The sequence below is a fragment of the Opisthocomus hoazin genome, chromosome Z, assembly GCF_030867145.1.
Source record: "Opisthocomus hoazin isolate bOpiHoa1 chromosome Z, bOpiHoa1.hap1, whole genome shotgun sequence".
Lineage (NCBI taxonomy): Eukaryota > Metazoa > Chordata > Aves > Opisthocomiformes > Opisthocomidae > Opisthocomus > Opisthocomus hoazin.
Genome location: NC_134454.1, coordinates 20,548,890 through 20,559,071, shown reverse-complemented (window position 1 = coordinate 20,559,071; position 10,182 = coordinate 20,548,890).

Sequence of the window (10,182 nt, the reverse complement as noted above, 5' to 3'; positions counted from 1 at the left end):
CACACGGAAACAGATTTGCCAGAAAAGATGTGGAATGCCCATTGCGGGAAATACCAGACAAGGCTTTGAGAATCCTAATATAACTTTGAAGTTCTCTTTGTCTTAAGTGGGATTTGAACCAGACGACCTCAAGAGATTCCTTTCAACCTAAATTACTGTGTAATTGCATGATTCAAAGTCTATTGCTTCAGTTCATGTAAGTCATACAAAATAGATCACAAATTAATAAGCTTTCAGTCTCTGCTCATAAGTAGTGGATTCTTACTGATAAGACAAAGCTGAAAGACCCCTTATTTCATAACTAATCTATCTCCAGAGTAGTCCAAGTCCCTGAGCTCAGTATTTACTTTTAAAATAGCATTGCACTTCAAAACCACATTGCCTCATTTATAATGCTTCCTGCTCTCCTGACAGTTCATCTGTTGCAAGGAATGCAGAGCACTGTCAACGTTTTACACATGCAGCTATACTTCAACATTGGTCTTGATTGCAGGTGCAAGGTGGAAAGTATCATTTACTCTGCAGCAAACTTCTCCACCTTTGGAATCCAGTGTCAGCTCCTCTTTCCTAGCTTCTCACTTGGTTTGCTGTCAAAACTAACTGGCCCTTAAGAAACAAGAGTTCTTGGTTTGTAATTCTAGAAGTCTGTAATGACCTACCTGATTGCAAAGTTAAGACCAAGCCCCCAAAACAAATAAAACACCAAATATACAAGAAGAATTGAAGCCAATCATTTGCATGACTATTGATAGGCAGACCAATGAGATCCACACATGCTAAGTATGTTCTTTGTTTAGTGAAAGAGCATATCAAGTCCACCATAAAAAAGCTGGTCTTGAATAGATTAAGGAACAGTCCTAAATACTTAGACTAATAACCCTTGGGTTCTGAAGATAGATGAGATGCATGATCATAGTTAAAAAAAAAAAAACCTCTCACAATCTTGGCTTTACTGTTTTCTTCAGCAATACTTTCCATCTCAGTTTGCTTTCATGTGTGGTTCAAGGTGTTTCTGTTTTTCCCTTGCTAGAACTCAAAGCTCAGGGCAGCATCTGAAAAAGGAAACATATCCAAATTTGCACATAGAGAAAAAATAAATTTTAAAAATGAAACATGTTTAGCAATTTTGATGGTGCTAAATGTTGCCAAGAACGATGCAGACACATTGACTTTCTGCAGGAATTACGGACAGGAAGACTTTCTGAGTGGGAGCTATTCAGACAAACATCAAAAATGCCCTGAACACCAGGAGGTGAAATATATGTCACTAATCTCCTGGACAACACTTCACTCACTGGATTACAGGCATGGCCCTGATATGTCTGGTCTCTTGCCCTTGCCCTTGCCTCAGTGGATTCTGGAGACATCTGTACTTGGCAAATGTGGATATGTACGTATGTTTTTTTCCTAAATGTATCTGGATTTAAGTAGTTCAAGAATTTAACTAAGGCTTAAAGGGTCCTGTTGAACAATGTCTAACCTTGCTACTCTTGTCCCTCTCCTTGTAGAAAGCAAATAATTATGCAGCTTTCAAAACTGCCAAGTATATCTACCGTGTCAGTAAAATTCATCTGTGTTAACTAAACAAATGAGGAGACAGATACACAGAAGCTACATCAAGCAGTGGCAGCTGATGCAGTACACTTTAGGGTGATTGTGTAAAATAGCAAGAGAGTGAAAATGAAGTCAGATTACAGGAAAGGGTGCCGCATCCATCACGCAGCACTACCACTGAAGTAGATCATTTCGCACTGAAGAGATATTGTAAGGTCCCTTTTTCCTTTCTAACAGCTTTCTTATTGCCATCCATCACTTTTTTTTTTTCCATTACTATGAAGAGGAGGAAACTCATCACTAACCAGAGGTCAGAAAGCCAACAGGCCACTCATTTAATCTCAGAGTCCTGTGTGCCTTAGAGAAATATTTAACACAATGGGAAGAACTAGAATAGGTTATTGGTACAGAGGACCTGTTATAGGAAAGACACAAGTAAATTGTTTGTAGGGAATGTATTCTTCTTACTGTTACAGGGAGGAATACAGGTTTGACTTGGAGGTCATAGATGCTTTTACAGAATCAGAAGAGAAAGTCTGCACATTTAAGGGGAAAAAAGAAAAGTTTACTTTTTTTGTAAAAAGTAAAGAAATGAAGGATTGGAAAATGGATTGGCAGAGTGTAATACTGATGGAGAACACAATTTACTTGACTTTCTGACAGACTTGTAAAACTGTCTGGCAGAGCTGAGTTGGCCTGTGTCAAGATGAACAGTGACTGGCTGTGCTGAGAAGGTGAAATGGGTGTCTAGGCTTCAGGGCCAACTCTTAGAGTATGATGTGTGTCTCAGGTTGGTTCTTTAAGCACCTAATGCCTCACCAGGAGAAGATGTTATTTACATAGACAACACCTGGTCTGCCAGCAGGTTTGCTGAAGTATAATAGGCAGATAAATTGCTGTATATTTCCCTCTCCGCTCACTGCCACCTTACTTTCTGCATAGCAGATGCCAGCTCTCTGTCACAAGTGTGTATTTAAGCCTTTTTGTGATCTGTGTCCCGAGGAGGAAGCTCATGTTCTCTGAATGTGTCAGGCAGGGGCTGAGCTCCCAGCACACAGCTATTCAGGCTGAGAAGAGGTAAGGCAAGAATCCAAGGGGTCTTGAGAGAGAGTTGGAGAATAAAGATATTTAAGGTGTAAGAAGGCTACTTGGAAGGAAGGGGAGACTTGGGAATACATAGTTATATGTATGTGTGTAGGTGGGAAGGGGATGGGAATGCAAGCTGCTGGATTTTCCCAATTTGTCTATGTTTATATCCAAAGTAGTTTGTAAATAAAAGTGTTAGGTGGAGGAAAAAGAGTATAAAAAGGGAGGACAAATGCAAGATGAGTTAGGAATCTAATCCCTCTTCATCTAGATATTTATATTTTGTTCACTGAGTAGTAATAGTGAAGATATATAATAGTGGAAAAAAAATGGGCTTTGTTTGCTGTCTTTGCATGACCTTGCTCTGTGCTGTTGTCTTTTCACAATTTGCGGACATTATGAGAGAACATGTCCAACTGCAGTAAGGCAAGAGAGGGTTAAAGGTTAGCAAAGCAGATGGAAGACTGCATTTGAAACCAGCCATCTGAGTAGTGGAAGAGAGGACTGTAGATTGCTTAAAAAAGTGGAAAATGGAGACTGACTGCAGACTTCTTCATTCTTCCACTTCCAACCTTCCTGAGAAGCAGAGGTTTACAGGATCACAAATCCCTTTTGCACTGCTTTGGTTTGGGAAGAGCAAAAGTCTGTGGTCATCACGGTGACAGTGAGGTGACTTCCCAGTTAAGTAAGAATAATTCAGTGTTAGGATTATCATGCAAAAATCCTGTGTCTTAGAAAAGGAGTCTAGGGAGGCTGAATCAAGACTAATGGTTGGGAATGACTAGAAAATGTAGTGAATAAAAGTACTGCAATTGCAGAAAAGTGTAAGCTGATGGCTGGCCAAAGTGAAGTACTGAGTTTCAGATTGCTGTTCTACTTGTAAAACTTACCACTATTGCTAAAATTTGTGAATTCTCAGAGTTATTGGTAATTCAAGGTGTAAAGAGCACTTCTCCAGACTATTGTATGAGAAAGAAGGCAGGCAAAGCAGACAGCATTTTAAATTACAAACATACTAGTTTTTCACCTAATTGATGTGGTGACAGTTCCACCCCCACGGTGTTTCCTTCCAAGCTACTTCCTCCCAGAGGCTGGATTGCAGTGAAATCTCAGTTCAATTCAGGGAAGTGAGGTGCTTCAACAAACTGTCAGTACCTTTTTTTAGTACTGTTATATACCTAATTTTCCGAGCTCTCATAAGTCAGGTCATATCAGTTGCTGATTTCCACCTGGTCTGGTTAGAGGCTGTGCCAAGTCAGATTTCTGCTGCTTGATCAGGAAAATGGACAGTTAGGGATAAAAGTATCATTTATGGGCTTAATTGCAAATTCAGCTGACCACTGTAGTGAAGTAGGTATAGGCTCATTTTCTACTGTGCACCCAGAAGATCTCAGCATCTGTAACAAATGGATTTTTCGGAGACAACATCTTAAACATATATGCTTCTTCTGCAATGTATCTTTTGTCCTTACCTGGTTTTGTGCTTAAGATTAAACAGAATGATAGATACCTCAAACATGATCAGGTGATGAAGAGATATATCCCATATCCTCATGAAGTTCAACAAGAAGTTCAAAGTCCTGCACCTGGGGAGAAAAAAACCCAGGCATATGGGCTATGTGTTGGGGGCTGGCAGGCTGGAAAGCAGCTCTACAGGCAACACCCTGGAGTCCTGGTGGACACCAGGTTGAACATGAGCCAGCAGTGTGCTGTTGCCATAAGGAAGGCAAATAGTGTCCTGGGATGCATTACACAAAGTATTGCCAGCAAGTCAAGGGAGCAGATCCTCGCCCTCTCCTCAGTACTGAGGAGGCCACACCTGGAGTGCTGTGTCCAGTTCTGGGCTACTCAGTACAAGAGAGTCATGGACATACTAGAGAGGGACCAGTTTGCGGCCACCAAGATAATGAAGGACTGGAGCATCTCTCCTATGAAGACAGGTTGAGAGAGCTGGGATTGTTCAGCCTGGAGAAAGGAAGACTCAGGAAGATCTTACTACTGTGTAATACGTACCTGAAGGGAGGTTTGCAAAGATGATGGATCCGGGCTCTTTTCAGTGGTGCGCAGTGACAGGACAAGAGGCAATGAGTGCAAACTGAAGCACAAAAGGTTCCCTCTGATGATCAGTGTCCTGATCCAATATCGGGGAGTTTTTTATACAATCCCAAGGACAAGGTTAAGATGCAAAGGGAGTCAGATGCCATGCAACCTTGTGAACTTTGTTTCAGTGAACCGGGAATCCGAGGTCGGGCAGGGATGGCAGCAGGGGGGAAGACACGAGAAAGAAAGAAAGGAGTAAAGTTGAAAAAACCCAGTGGGGGAGGAAAGGAGTGCGGAGGGAGGGGGGGATTGGTTACCACCACCACGAATTCGACCATGTCAAGCGATGTTCAGTCAGCTCAGTCTCTGTGCAGGCGTGGAGGTCCCGGCAAGGATGAGGTCCAGCAGCAAGGCGGCGATGAGGAAAGCAAGAGAACTCCGAGGAGGATGTGCTGCCCTTTTACAGGGGCATTTGCCCATGCACAGAGCACGTCCGCGTACACGCAGTTCGTGCCTTGCGTGCTGCCCGCTTAGACAAGTCTGATCTTGCCAGTCCGTGCACCACTCTGCCTGCAAGCACTTTCCTGCAGTTTGTTGTGGTGTTTTTTCGGAAGCCAGGAAGAGATGACAACAGCAATGTCGAGACAAAACCAGTTTGTAGCGGACTTCTACTATCAGGGAACACTTTTCCCTGTGGGGGTGACTGAGCCCTGGCACAGGTTGCCCAGAGAGGATGTGGTGGAGTCTCCATCTGTGGAGATATTCAAAGCCATCTGGGTACAGTCCTGGGCAACCTGTTGTTGGTCACCCTGCGTGAGCCTCCAGAGGTCCCTGCCAACCTCAACCAGTCTGTGACTCTGTGATATCACCTCATAAAGGAGGGCACACAAAGAATATACAATTAGCAAGTACAGGAGTTACACCAATGCTAGTTTGGTTCAGGACACCTTAGGGACATGGCAACATCCCTGAGTACAAAAAAATCTTATGAGTTTATTGTTCCCTCCCTGTTCCTATTTCAAAGGCTTGTTTAGGATTTATTGTTTGTTGTTGCACTTTTCCAGTTTTACCTGATCTCTAGGTGTTAGAATTACCTATAGTTTTACACCTCCAATTTTCAAAGAAATATATAACAAGGCATCTCATATTGCTACCTAATCTGTGGTAGGAAATTCATCTGCTGATCCTACCAGTGGAGAGGTATTAGGTATGGTGTTTGGGGATAGGGACCTCTTTTGCTGTCTGGTTCTTGAGAAATGTTTTTTTCATGAGACATTTACAATAGCTGTGTTTAAATGTGAGCTCATGAGAGCAGCTCAGGAGGTTTCTCTTAAAGCAGGTTTTATTTTTGTGTAAATGTGAGCTCCCAGTCTTCATCCTTTTCTTGATTGGTAAAGGTTGCTTCATTACATGAAGCTGCATCTGTGAAAACTTTCATGGAATTACTTTAGCAGTGAACACCACAAGTATTTTCTTTTCTTTAGAGGCAGCGTATTTATGGTGCTTCTCAGCCAGGTTTGCAATAAAAGAATATAGAAATCCTTTTTGGTGAAATCACTGAACAGTTTGTACACAGCCACTGGGAACAAACCCTCCAGGTACAGGGAAATAATTGGAGAGTATCAGTTTCCACGTTTAAACTGTTTGTAATGTCTCTGTTGGATGTAGCAGAAGGACTTCAGTGTAAGCAAGGGACTCCAGAGAAGAAAACATTGATGTGTCACCTCCTAACTGTAACTATTACAATTTTTTATCAATACAGTTTGCACTTATGCTATGAAATTTTTATTCGTATTTCTTTCTTAAAGGTATAGTATCTTACAATGGTACAAAAGCATTTGACGAGCTGAAGGTCAGGCCATTAAAGTACATTTTGAACAGATGAAAGTTTGCAGATTAAATGTATGAGGCAAGGAAAAGCAAAACCGTGAAGGACTGGGCTCATTTTGCTACCTCAGTCTTCACTTGGTTGGTGCTAACGCCCCGCTCTGTGCCATAATTTCTTCCTCAGATGCTGGGAACTCGTCAGGACATCAGTGACGGTCTGCATCCATGACCTCCATTTCTACCTGTTACAACTAATAGACTAACTAATTAAACTGAATTGCTTTGTTTTGAGACATCTTTTCTGCCTATCTGCAGTAATTACTTTACCCCAGAGCCTGGAAGCTTTAGGTACTACGTTACAGTGCTCAGGTGTATTCAACGAGTTGAAAGCAGTCAAAATACTGAGCATGTTATTCTGCAGCTGATGTGTCTGGAAAGCTCTTGCAGGTACTAAGTGCCACTTAGGGATACTGCCAGTAGGGTAGAGTAGGCCGCAGTTCCTGGTGTCAGAAACAGAATAACATTTGTTTTTTGAAGATGACTTTGTGGTAATAGTAGTAATATGGAATTACTATTAGTGCTGATCGAGAGAACTGATGACTGAAAATCTGAAAACTGGCAACTGGTTATCGATGACTGAAGAAGGAAGGAAGGAAGGAAGGAAGGAAGGAAGGAAGGAAGGAAGGAAGGAAGGAAGGAAGGAAGGAAGGAAGGAAGGAAGGAAGGAAGGAAGGAAGGAAGGAAGGAAGGAAGGAAGGACAGACTGTGTATAACCTCTAGACAACCTGCTATCTGAATCCATCTGGTCAGTCAACTGTTGTTTTCGTGCATTCATTTGCAGTTTAGGAAAACGACATTAATTTCTACTTGACACATGAAATATGAAACCCATATGTGATCAGCCAGTATGTGTGGCAGCACGCCACAATAAGTTACGGCAGTCAAAAAGCAGGCATGCAAAGCAAAAGAAAGCAGACAGAAGCAGAAGCAGAAGCACTTTACTGGGTATCCATAACATTTTTATATTCCCTTTTCCCCCACCCCAGAATCTCATTGGGGAGGATCTCTTGGCACACGGTTCCTTTGTTCTTCTGATTGATCATCTTGCGTCGTTCACCTGACCTTCACGCTTGGCTAGGAGTTGGGGTCTTGCATCCTGTTTCTTTGTTCCTTTCCTCCTGTTCTTCAACCACAGCTGCACAAGATTTTTTGCTCAAGGATGTAGATGAAATTCATCAAGATTGTCAAGGCCGCCTGCGTCCCAGACGACTCCCACAAGTATGCATCAGTATTGCCTCATATGGAGACATATTTTCAAGTAGATACTCTAACTTGCATCCAGAAACATGCTTTCAAATGTTGCTGGTGAATGTACATAGTATTACTAACTTCATAGTTAGGATGTGCTTAGGCATTTTGCTGAACTGAGCCCTGAATCATTTAATCTGTACTCCGCTCCTTTACTCACTATTGGATTTGTACTGAGGAAGCAGCTAGCATCTTGGCAAGGGACAATTGATGAAGTTGTACTAGACAGAATGTTTCACTGATGAGAGGTCCTGAGAGAGATGATGAGATATTTTAGGCTTGCATGACTTTACTTCTTGACAAAATAATATTAACTGTTTGGCTCTGCTGCCAAATAAATCTGATGCTGCTGGCTGGCACTGGTGGGCGGTCTCCTTTGTCTTCATTCTCGGAATCATGTGATTGATCATTTATTTATTTTTAATGGAGACTTCCTCAGGATGGGTTCCTCTTTTAGATAGTTCTGAGACATTAGGGCATATTTAAGAATATCAATATTATTCCACAATGTTAGCAAGAAATTAGGAATATGGAAATTCATTGTTATACTTTATCTTTAAACCAGTGTCAAGGCCTTAGTTTTACCATTATATAGTGGCAGAAGTTGTGACTTAATGATCTCATCTACAGCAAGCTTAAATCATGAAATCAAATCACATGAGTCTTTCTTTATAATGTTCTTTGCAGTTGAGGTCTTCAGAGAATCTTGGTTTTAGATTTAATGGCTTAGCAAACTGCAATATAACTAAAATGTGTCTACTTGATGAAGTATTCAGAATGGTTTATTACTAATATATTGGCTAAAAAATATTGCAGGAGCAAGTGAATGGAAAATAAATATTTTCATTGTGTTGTATTGCCTGTACCAAATAAATTCTGTGTGATTAGAGCCTTAGAACTAAAAACAAATAAAAAGTAAATTGACTGACAGAGTCAGTCAGTTTTTCAATACTCATACTTGCCCAAAGATTTACTCCCAAATTTCTGGTAGTAGTAAAAGCCTAGGTGACAAAATAGTTTAGCATATCATATTCAAGGCTTCTTTAGAAAGCAATAGTTAAAACAGTGTTATGAATTTTTTCCACTAATCAGAAAAAGAACAACACTTACAAATTATTCTCCTTAATGGCCATGGTAAGTCAAAATTAATTCAGGACAGCGTGATGAATATAGTAAGTATGTGCTAAGGCAAAAAAATCTGTTCTGTCCACTCATGAAACTATCCAGTTTACTAAGGTATCTCAGCAGTCTTTATGAACAACATGAAATAGAACAGACATTGACAACTAAGCAACTCATCTATATACACTGAATTTATATACCTCAAATTATTCCAGATCTATAGCAGATCCCAGTTCACAATATTGATTTCCTGAAACATGCATTTGGAAATTTTTACTAATTATACAAGAATTGAAGTACAAGCGAAATTATTAGCTTAATAAATCTTTGTTCTTCATAGGCTTTGGAAAAGACTACTGTTAACTAGGATAATTTTTCGTGGTCAGGTATTCAAAAGTCAAGAAATATTATATCTAAGGCTATGTGTTATGCTTTGTTTCTAACATCCTTCATGTCTTTGCAAGTATATTGTTTGATTATATGCATTTGTTTTAGACCTGTTTTTAAAAATCTTTGAAGCTCGCTTTGAAGGAAACAATCTCTAAAATATGATGGGAAATTGATAACTGAGTGAGGTGCAATATAAGTTTACTGATGAAAAAGAAGAAGCCTAAAGTAACATAATATGTTTCTCTGTTAAGAATACCAATTACAGAATAAATAAATACTGTAAATGTGCTATAGATTAGACAAATTTTGGCTCAGTAAAACACTTGCTGCAGTGGCACTTGAAAAAAAAACAGTGTTAGTACAAAAAAAATATTAATCTCCTGCCTAGTGGATTAAGAATATGATAAATTCTAGACAGCTGCATGTTATATTGCCACAGGAAATAGCAACTATACAGAAGGTTACCAGCAAAATTCTTCAGAGATTGATAAATGAAACTCAATAAATGTTTTAATGCATTTCTAAGAAAAAAATCAGTGAAAATTAATGAAAATTTCTGGTGACGACAGTTTTAGGCCTTAATACTCTAGAAGGGAATTAGATGTCACGTAGAAAGAATTGATGATCTCAAACATAAATGAAAAAAAGGGAGAAATCTTACTGTTATAAAATGCATGCTCACAAAATTAGGGATTAATAATATTTCTCTCAGTTCAGGATCACTGGCTGGTGACTGTAGAAGAGGAAGTCTTTATACTGTATGAAAATGGAGTTGCTGTAAGCCTCCAGCATGAATTAAGAATGAAGATATACAGGGTGCACATCTACATCAGACACTTCCTGAGGAAGAGAAGA